This window comes from Elephantulus edwardii, unplaced genomic scaffold (assembly GCF_000299155.1).
Source record: "Elephantulus edwardii isolate Elephantulus edwardi_28Jun2011 unplaced genomic scaffold, EleEdw1.0 scaffold00097, whole genome shotgun sequence".
Classification (NCBI taxonomy): Eukaryota; Metazoa; Chordata; class Mammalia; order Macroscelidea; family Macroscelididae; genus Elephantulus; species Elephantulus edwardii.
Genome location: NW_006399847.1, coordinates 11,804,824 through 11,814,661, shown reverse-complemented (window position 1 = coordinate 11,814,661; position 9,838 = coordinate 11,804,824).

Sequence of the window (9,838 nt, the reverse complement as noted above, 5' to 3'; positions counted from 1 at the left end):
GGAGGATCTTGGCTGAAAGCAGAGTATCTAAAGAGCAAAAAAACGGGACATAGGGGCACAGGACATGACAGGCTCTCTGAAAGAGCCAGAGGGAGTGAGACTAACACAACCCTTCACACCCCAAAACAGAAAGCAGATATAGATCCCATAGTCCAGGCCCATGGTGGCTGTAGAGCACCACCAGCAAATTTATTCATTGCTGACTCATACTCAGAGTTGTAGTGCTGAGAATGGAGTATATTAGGGAAGTAAGTTGGAGAGTGTGAGAGGCAAAGAAAATCACCTGATACAAATCTGGATTTTAGTCCAAGTTCCAAGGCACAGGTCCTCAATTAATTTCAGGCTCTTGTTTCAGTTCAGCGGCCAAATCCAAATAATAAAAAAAAAAAAGGTTTTCCTGAAAGCAATTCTAAGTCAGCTTCTCCTTCAGGCATCCAGCTAGAACAGCAAAAATCTTTAACTGTGGCCAGCACAAATACAAGAAGCTTCAGGTCACACCTTGCCAGTTTCTCCACAGCAATGTCACAGTCTCTCCACCACCACCAACAGGGTCTCACTCTTACCAGGATCTTGCTCCAGTCTCCCTCAAGTCTTGCTGCCACAAATCTTGTTTGCCTCAAGTCAAGTCCTGTTGGCCAGTGTGGGAAGCTCTCTTTCTTCTATCCTAGTCTCACAGCTGTTGATTTGAAAGATTATATGCCTACAGGTAAGGTAGCTGGAGACCAGAGGGGGCAAATGTAATGGCTAAAAAATAAAACCTTTTTAGGCTAACACCACACAGAGAATATCAGAAAGATGTTTTCTTGCAAGAAATATTTTTCTGAACACTACTTGGTTTAAAATCAAGAAAGGTGTGCATGTCAGTGTTGTATCCTTTCTCCATACCTATTCAATCTGTGTGTTGAGCAAATAATTTGAGAAGGTAGACTATATGAAGAAGAATGTGGTATCAGGATTAGAGTAAGACTCAACAATATCCTATGTTATGTAAATGATACAACCTTGCTTGCAGAAAGTGAAGACTTGAAACACTGTAAAGGATTAAAGACTGTTGTTGTTAAGTGCCGTCGAGTCGCAGGCGACACATAGTGACCCTATGAAGGAGAATCCTCAACGCTTGGGTGCCTTTCATTCTCTCTCCAGGTTCATAGGGATTCCGGAGGCAAGCTATTATGAAAGTGGATGCCACTCCTCCTTCCAAGCTTGTTTTAATTGGGGAGCCCCACCCCGCTCTCTGTTGCATTGGGTAACCAACCATTAACTCATTTGACACATCAGTGTTGCAGTGTTCAGCCTCCAAGCAACCGCAAGTTACCGCTGTATGGCAACTTGTACACCAGGGCTATACGACCCAGAGGAAGGTCTGAACAAAACCAATGAAAGACAAGCCTGAGGGCTGCAGATTAAAAGTCACCCACCTTTGGCTTGGTAGCATCGTTTTCTGTCCACTGGGCCAGCTGATTTCTCTATGTTGATGTTATTGTTGATAAGTGCCATCGAGTAGCAGGCGACTCATAATGACTTTATGAAGGAGAGTCCTCAACGGTTGGGTGTCTGATTAAAGACTACAAACTTCAATATATATTACATCTCAACAGTAGTAAAACAAAAGTCCTCATCATTGGACCTATAGGATACAGGGAGAAAAGATTTAAGGTGTCAAAGATTTTATCTTACTTGAATCCACAATCGACACCCATGATAGCAGTAGTCAAGAAATGAAAAGATGTGTTGCACTGGGAAATCTGCTGTCAAGGATCTCTAAAAGGCAACCATGTCAGTTTAAACTTCAAGGTGTGATAAATAATGAACACTGCATTGGAACAGATGAACTAAAGAACTCTTTAAAAGGAATATATGATTAGATATTATTTGTATGATAATGTTCCAGAATAAGAGATGCATTGCAAAGTGGATTGGAAGAGGGAGAAAAGTATGCAAAAATGAATGATTTTTTTTTAAAGTGGACTGAGGGAAATAGGGAGGAAACTGTAAAATAATGAATGAATGAAAATCCAACTTTTCTGTAAACTTTTGTTAAAATTTCAATTAAAAAAAAAGATCAAGATGTGTCTGATCCAATCTATGGTCTTCTCAATTGCTTCCTATGTGTCTGAAAGTTGGACAACAAATAAAGATGAAGATGAACAATTAGTGCCTTTGAACTATGTTGTTGTTGTTGTTAAGTGTCGTTGAGTTGTAGATGACTCATAGTGACCCTATGAACGAAAGACCTGAACGCTGTTCATAGCTTCCAGAAGTGTATGCCACTCCTGCTTCCAAGCTTGTTTTAATTGGGGAGCTCCACCAAACACTGTCCATCATGTGTAAACCATTGTCACATTTGGCATGTCAGTGTCACAGTGTTCAGCTTTACAGCAACCATGAGTTACCCCTCTTACCTATATTGTTGGGAAAAGTATTGAGTATCTCATGGACTACAAAAGAACAAGAAAACCTGTCTTGAAAGAAGTGGGATCAGAGTATTCCTTAGACGCAATGATGGTGAACTTCTTTAGGCATATTTTCAGGAGGAACCTGTCCTTGTAGATAGACATCATGCTGGGAAAGGTAAACGGTAAGCAAAAAAAAAAGATGAAAATATTTTATGATATGGATGACACAGTGACTACTACAATAGATTTGAGCATGACCATGCTCATGACCATGGGCAGGATCATAAGGATAGTGCAGGGTAGGGCAAGATTCAGGACTGTTTTCCTTGATGCTACTATGGGTTGTAGTTGACTACGACACCTAACAACAAAGCAACAGCAACATCCCCTCACCTCACATAGGAGTGTTTCCCTGCTAGTGAGTAGCGAGAACCAATAGAAGGTCTTGGTAAGTTAATTTCTTTGTTTATTTTTATTTTAATTTTATTGTAATTTGAGTAAAGTTTACAAAGAAAGTTTGTTTTCCACATGATCATTCGTATACATTTTGTATTATGTTAATTGTAATAGTCACAACCACACTCATCCTACTTCCTTTTTGTGATTCTTATTGTCATTAATCCTTTTATTCTATCATCACTAGCTTTTTGAAATTCATGCTTGGACAAATGCGCCTCTTTTGGCCTTGCTCTTTTGACTTTAATGTGGTTAGCTACTGTTCAACTTAGAGACCTGTCCATTAACTTAGCTATGGTACTAAGTTTTGTTCCAAGTTCAGAGAGTGACTAAGGAGCATGGCCTCAGAGTTTCCACCAGTTTTTGCTAAACCAGTTGTCGTTGTGTACGGTCAAGTTTGAACCAACCTATAGCTGACTGTCTAGGGGGTTTCCAGAGTCAATAAATTACACAGAAAGAGATTGCCCATTTTTCTCCCACAGAGTAGCTGACCACATACCTTTGTGTCATCAGTGAAATTCCTTACCACTAGGCCACTAGCACTTCCTGTCAAACAGTAAGCCTGGTGCTTTTGGTTTTTTAGTTTTGTTTCACATTTTGCCATCTGTCTGTCTACCCAGGGTTTCTACTGTGATCCCTTTTAGAGTAGTCAGCAGTGGTAGCTGGACACCACCTAGTTCTGCTCTCAGAGTTGTGAAAATTGAGGTTCATGTGACCCATTACTTTGGACTAGTTGTTTCAGTACATTTTTTTCTTTTTTCTTCCCTCTTCTTTGAGAAATCATTTATCATCTCACCTGAGATTACGGCTTAAAAGCTTTTAAGACTCCAGTTGCCACTCATCAAAGTAGAATGTAGAATATTATCATTGTGATCTAGGCTATGCCATTGATCCTCATGTTCCTCAAGATTATAGTCCCATATACCCAAACCAGCTCATTCTTTCAGGATCTTTGGCAATAATTAAGAAGTTCACATAGCTTTGTCTATGTTGGGTCTGATATATAAATGGATATATTTATAGCACATGCTAATATAAATGTGGGAATAATATCTGCCAAATTTGTATATGTTCAAGAATTATTTCATCTGTCCATATCTATTCATCTTTTTACCTTTATATCCACTTATGCTGTTGTTATGTGCCATTGAGTTGCTTGCGACTAATAGTAACCGTATATACAACAGCCCTGAAACCTGCTCTATCCTGTGCCAACCTTAATGTCTCTGTCACTCTTACCCTCATTAACCTAGTCACTGTATCAATTCATCCATCAATGGTCTGCCTCTCTTTCTCCATCCTTCCACCCTTTCAAACATAATGTCCCTCTTCAAGGACTGATCCCTCCTTGTAACATGCCCAAAGTATGTCAGACAAAGCTTCAGAATCTTTTCCTCCAAGGAGCAGGCCAACTTCACCCTCTCTAGAACAAACCTGTTTGTTCTCCTGGCAGTCCATGGCATATTCAACACTCTTCTCTAGCACCACAGCTCAAAAGCATCAATTATCTTTCTATCATCCCTAGGCATTGTTCAGCTCTCTGAGGCATAGCAAGCTACTGTAAAAACTATGGCCTGAATCAGGCACACCCTAGTCTCCAGACTGATGTAGTTGCTCAGCAGTACTCTGGAGAGGTTCCTGACAGCTAGTTTTCCCAATGCAATTCCTCTCTTGATTTCCTAGCTGCTAGTACCAAGAGTGTTCATTGTGGAGCAAAGCAAGCTAAAGCTGTTAACAATCTCAGTCTCTTCACCATCCATAATGATGTTGCCAATTGGCCCAATGGTGAGAATCTTTATTTTCTTAATGTTGAGCTTCAATCTGTGTCATCTGCTTAACGCAGATTGTTGATGAATCTTCCTTCAATCCTGATGCCACATTCCTCCTCATAAAGCCCAGCCTCCTGGATTATCTGTTCTGCATGTAAATTGGAAAGGTATGGAGACATCCCTGGCGGACACCCTTCCCGATTTTGGACCATGCAGTGTCTCCTTGCTCTGTTCTGACAAATATCTCCTGGTCCAAGTATGGATTTCTCATAAGCACAAACAAATGTTCTGGGATTCCCATTCTTGCTCTTGTCCTTATAATTTCTTTTCTTCTAGAGGCTGTAGGATTAGATTGTTGTTCTTTTTCTATTTGATGAAGTTGTCGAGATAGATCATTGATTTTTCTTCTTTCTTCTTTTTTTATGTGTGTACTATTGCTATGAACTTCCCCTGAGGACTGCCTTCACTGTATCTCAGAGGTTTTGGTATGTTGTATTTTCATTTGTTTCAAGGACCTTTTAAAATGTCATCCTTTATTTCTTTTGTAACCCAATCATGGTCTAGCAGAGTTATTGATTTTCCACATGTGTGGTTTTGTAAGCTTTAACCTCCTGTAGTTACTTTTTAGTTTCATGGCATTGTGATCTGAGAAGATATTTTGTATTATTATTTTTTTAATTTGTTGAGACTTGCTTTGTGTCCTAATATGTGATCTATTCTGAGGAATGTACCATATAATTGAGAAGAAAGTGAATTGAGTTTTAGTTGTCTGCGGTACTCTGAAAACATCCACAAGGTTGAGTTCACTGATTGTATAGTTTAGGTCTTCTGCATCTTTGTTTGTTTCTTTTGGGTTGATGATAGTGGTATGTTGAATTTTCCTACCACTATTGTGGTGTTGTCTGTTTCTTTCTTCAATTCTGTTAACTGTTGTTTTGTGTATTTTTCAGGTCTTTGCAATCACTTGTTATGCATCACAGAGTTGGACAATGACCAAGGAGGATAGAAGGAGAATTGATGCCTTTGAACTGTGGTGCTGGAGAAGAGTATTGAGAGTACCATGAACTGCTAGGAAACAAATCCTGGAAAGGGTTAAACTGGGTGGCTCCTTGGAGTCAGGATTCTGAGGCTCCGTCTAACATACTTTGGACATGTTGTGAGGAGAGACCGGTCCTTGGAGAGGGACATCATGCTTGGGAGGGTGGAGGGACAGCGCAGGAGGGGAAGGCCCTCTATGAGGTGGATTGATTCAGTGACTGGGTTAATCGGGATGGGAGTGTCAGAGACAGTGCGATTGGCACAGGACAGAGCAGAGTTTAGGGCTGTTGTACATAGAGTCGCGATGAGTTGCAAGCGACTCGACAGCACATAACAACAACAACAACGTCATTTGGTGCATAAATATTAACTAAGATTATGTCTTCTTGATCTATTATGCCTTTAATCAGTATGCAATACCCTTCCTTATCTATTATGGTGGTTTTCATTCTGAGATGTATTTTATCAGAAATTAGCATTACCACTCCTGCTTTTTTTGAGGTTGCCATTTGCTTGATATATTTTTTCCCCCATCCTTTGATTTTGAGTCTAACTTTCTCTTCTTTTTTTAGATGTGTCTTGTAGGCCGCATATTGATAGGCTTTGTTTTTTCACTTATTCTGCTACTCTTTTTCTCTTGATTGGTTCATTTAGTCCATTCACATTAAGTGTGATTATTGTCAGGCCGGGTTTTACTTTTGCCATTTTGCTGTGTTTCTTTTTCTGTTGTTTCTGGTTACTATGGCTCATGCTCTTTCCTTTGGTGTCTCCATGGAAGGACTTCACTTAAAATTTCTTACAGTTTTGGTCTTGTTTTCACAAATTCCTTAAGTTCCTTCTTTTTGGAAAAGCATCCAATTTCTCCTTCATATTTAATGGAGAGCTGTGCTGGGTATACAATTCTTGTCTGGCAATTGTTTTTCTTTCAACTTTCGATATATGTCATCACATTGTCTTCTTGCTTAAGTGGTTTCTGCTAGAAATCAGAACTTAATCTGTTTCCCCTTTGTAGGTGACACTTTGTTTTTGTTGTACTGCTTTTAGAATTCTATCTTTATCTTTTAATTTGTAAAATATGACTATGCTATGTCTTGATGTTTCTCTTTTTAAATCTAGTCTATTTGGTGGTTGCTATGCTTCTTCAACGTGGATATTCCCATTCTTCAAAATACCTGGGAAGTTTTCTTCTAATATTTCTTCCACAATTTTCGCAGTGCTTTCCTTGTCACTCTCCTGTTCTGGAATTCCAACCATACATATATTATTCCTTTTGATGTCATCCCACATGATTCTAATGTTTTCTTTACATCTCACCTCTGATTTTTCTTCTAATATGCTTTCAGTGAGATTCTTTTTCTTCTAACTCACTAACTCTCTGCTCCATCTCTTCACTTCTACCTTTTTGTCCTACCAGTGTGTTGGACACTTCTGCCATTTCAGTCTTAATATTCTGGATTGCATTTGCATGATTTTCTGTTATTTCCAGTACTATGTTGGCTGAACCCTCTCTGTCTTGTGATGATTTTTAAGTTCTTGTACCTCAAGAGCGGCAACCACTTCCTAAGCAACATGCCTCTGGAAACTCTATGAACTTTAATAAATGTCAATAGCTATAAAATGCCTTTGGGCCTTTTGTTCATAGAGCTGCTATTAGTCATGCTCCACTCAGTGGCAATCAACAACAACAACCACCTCTTTTTCTACACTATCAATTCTTTCTTCCATCCTTTCATTTTCTTCAATAGCTGCTTTTTTTTAAAATTTAGGTTGTTTGTTTTTCATTTCAATGAACATCTACAGAGATTTTGGGATTCCATTAATTCATTGTTGCACCCTTCTCCCCGCACAAACCCCTCCCCCCTCCCTCCATTTGCTCCTCTCCTTGAAAAGCAAAAGAAAAACTCCCTCAATAGCTGTTTAAGTTGCTCCTCATCAATGTATTTATTCTGGACTGTTGTCTCTGGAGAACTTGCTTTCTTAATGGTTTCTTCCATCATTTGAATCTTCTTGTGTTTAAATAATTCCACATCAACATATCAACATATTTCTTCTGGTTCTCTCCATCTGGGGAATTCATTGGATCTGCTATATTTTTTCCCCTTTTTTTGGAAGGGGTTTAAATTTTTATTTCAAAAGCTTGGGTAGCTTCAATATCCAGGTCATGGCAAAATCAGGACATGTGTAAAATACCCATTAGATTCCCAAAAGGTACCAAAAAGTACAGTAAAATTAACACTTCTGTTACAGGACATCTATGACACAAATAATATAAAATTAAGAGGTGAAAAAGGTGATACTGGTTTCTAAGATACCGTTTACTCTTTGCCACCAGGGTCCACAGGCCCAGGGTGCAGAGCAGCAGCTGGATTCAGACCCTCCAATCTGGTTCTGGGGAAGGATCTGCTTTTTTAGGAGAAGGATTATTTTATTTTCTCATGATAACTGAGGCAGATTTCTGCTTTCTTGATTTCTTAGTAGATGTTAGATCATTGTAACTATATAGTTTCCAGGGTCTGGCAATGTTTTGTGAAAAACCCATATATTTGTGCTACTGGCCTCTGGCCCAACAGCAGTGATCTCCCCAAAGTACCTGAATGGGAAACCAGGAAGCCTGATTTTCTCTTCCAGAATTGGTGTCTCCATTTCACTTGAGCTTTCCCAGCTATCCCACTCCCTCTTGCTTGAGCTTAAGGGGTCTCATGTGGTGTGACTAAACAGCAATGCTTCCCCTAAAGTACTGTGAGTGCAGTGCCACTTTCTGCTGCTCATAGCATCCTTAAGTATTGTGGCTTGAATTTGTTCTTTAGTTGCTTCAGCTTAAGAAATGCCAAGTGAGTTAGGCCCTTTTGATTTTTGGACGTCAGGTCTTTGCATATTTCATTATAATACTTTGCTTTGTCTTCTTGTGCTGCCTTTTGAAAGCTTCTATTTAGCTCCTTAACATCTTGATTTTCTTCCCTTTGCTTTGGCCTCTCAGCACTCTAATGCAATATTCAGAGTATCTTTTTACATACATTTTGAACTTTTTTCCTTGTGTTTGTAATGACCTTTTGCATTCTTCGTGGATGATACTCTCCCACAGCTCATCTGGTCTTCATTCCTTAGTGTTCAAGGTCTCAAACCAGTTTATGAGTTGGTTTTTAAATTCAGGTGGGATGGACGCAAGGTCAGCTTTTGATTTCTGTATATTTGATTTTACCTTCTTTAGTTTTAACTTGAACATATATATAAGTAGTTGATGGTATTTTCCACAATCAGCACCTGGCCTAGTTTTCACTGCTGATACTGAATTTCTCCAACAATTCCTTCCACTGTTGTAATCAATCTGATTTCAGTCTTACTATTTTGAGTTGTGTTTTCATGCATTTCTTTTAATCCCAGTTCTGTGCTGATTGTACTCTCTCTGTCTTGTTTTTGGCTTTTAAGTTTCTTCTTTTTATCTCAAGTATCAATTCTTTTTTTTTTCATCTTTTGCAGTTTTTTCTGTAGTTTTTCAGATAATTCCTCTTCAATAAATTTCTTTACTTCCCTGACTCTGGGGTATTTATTTGATCTGCATTATGTTCTGTTTTTTGAGGAAAGGGCTTTTTGTTTCATTGATGTCATTACCCCCCTCCCGCCATATTTGAGGCTGCCTGCTGCTTTGTTGACATTATGCAAAGTTTTTCTTGTTATATGTTAGTCTGTTTCTGTTGTACCTGCATGCTTATATTATTATCCTCAGTTGCTTGAGGTCCAACCAAGAGATCAGGTTTCCCAGCTGCAGCAATTTCTCTCCAGGGGAGTTGCGGGCAGCTCTCTCCCTAGCACCTCAGTGCTGAGAGGAAATTGCTCATCTGATTGTACCCCCTTCTCCTAACGTCTATTGTCCTGATGGTTGGCCAGCTTCCTCAACTATAGCAGTTACTCTCTAGGAAAGCTTCAGAGAGCTTCCTCCCTGGCTTCTTAGGCACACCCTACTTTGGGAGGAATCCTCTCTTGAGGTTCTATTTTATCAGAAGTTAAAATTTTCACACGGGCTCTATTTTGATAGCCATTTGGTTAGTTCTTCCCTCTCCCTCTTTAACTTTTCATCTATTTTTTGTTCTTGTATCTATGGTATATCTTTTTTAGATCACATATTGATGGGCAATATTTTCTAATTCATTGTACTATTTTTTCCTCTTGACTAGTGCTGTT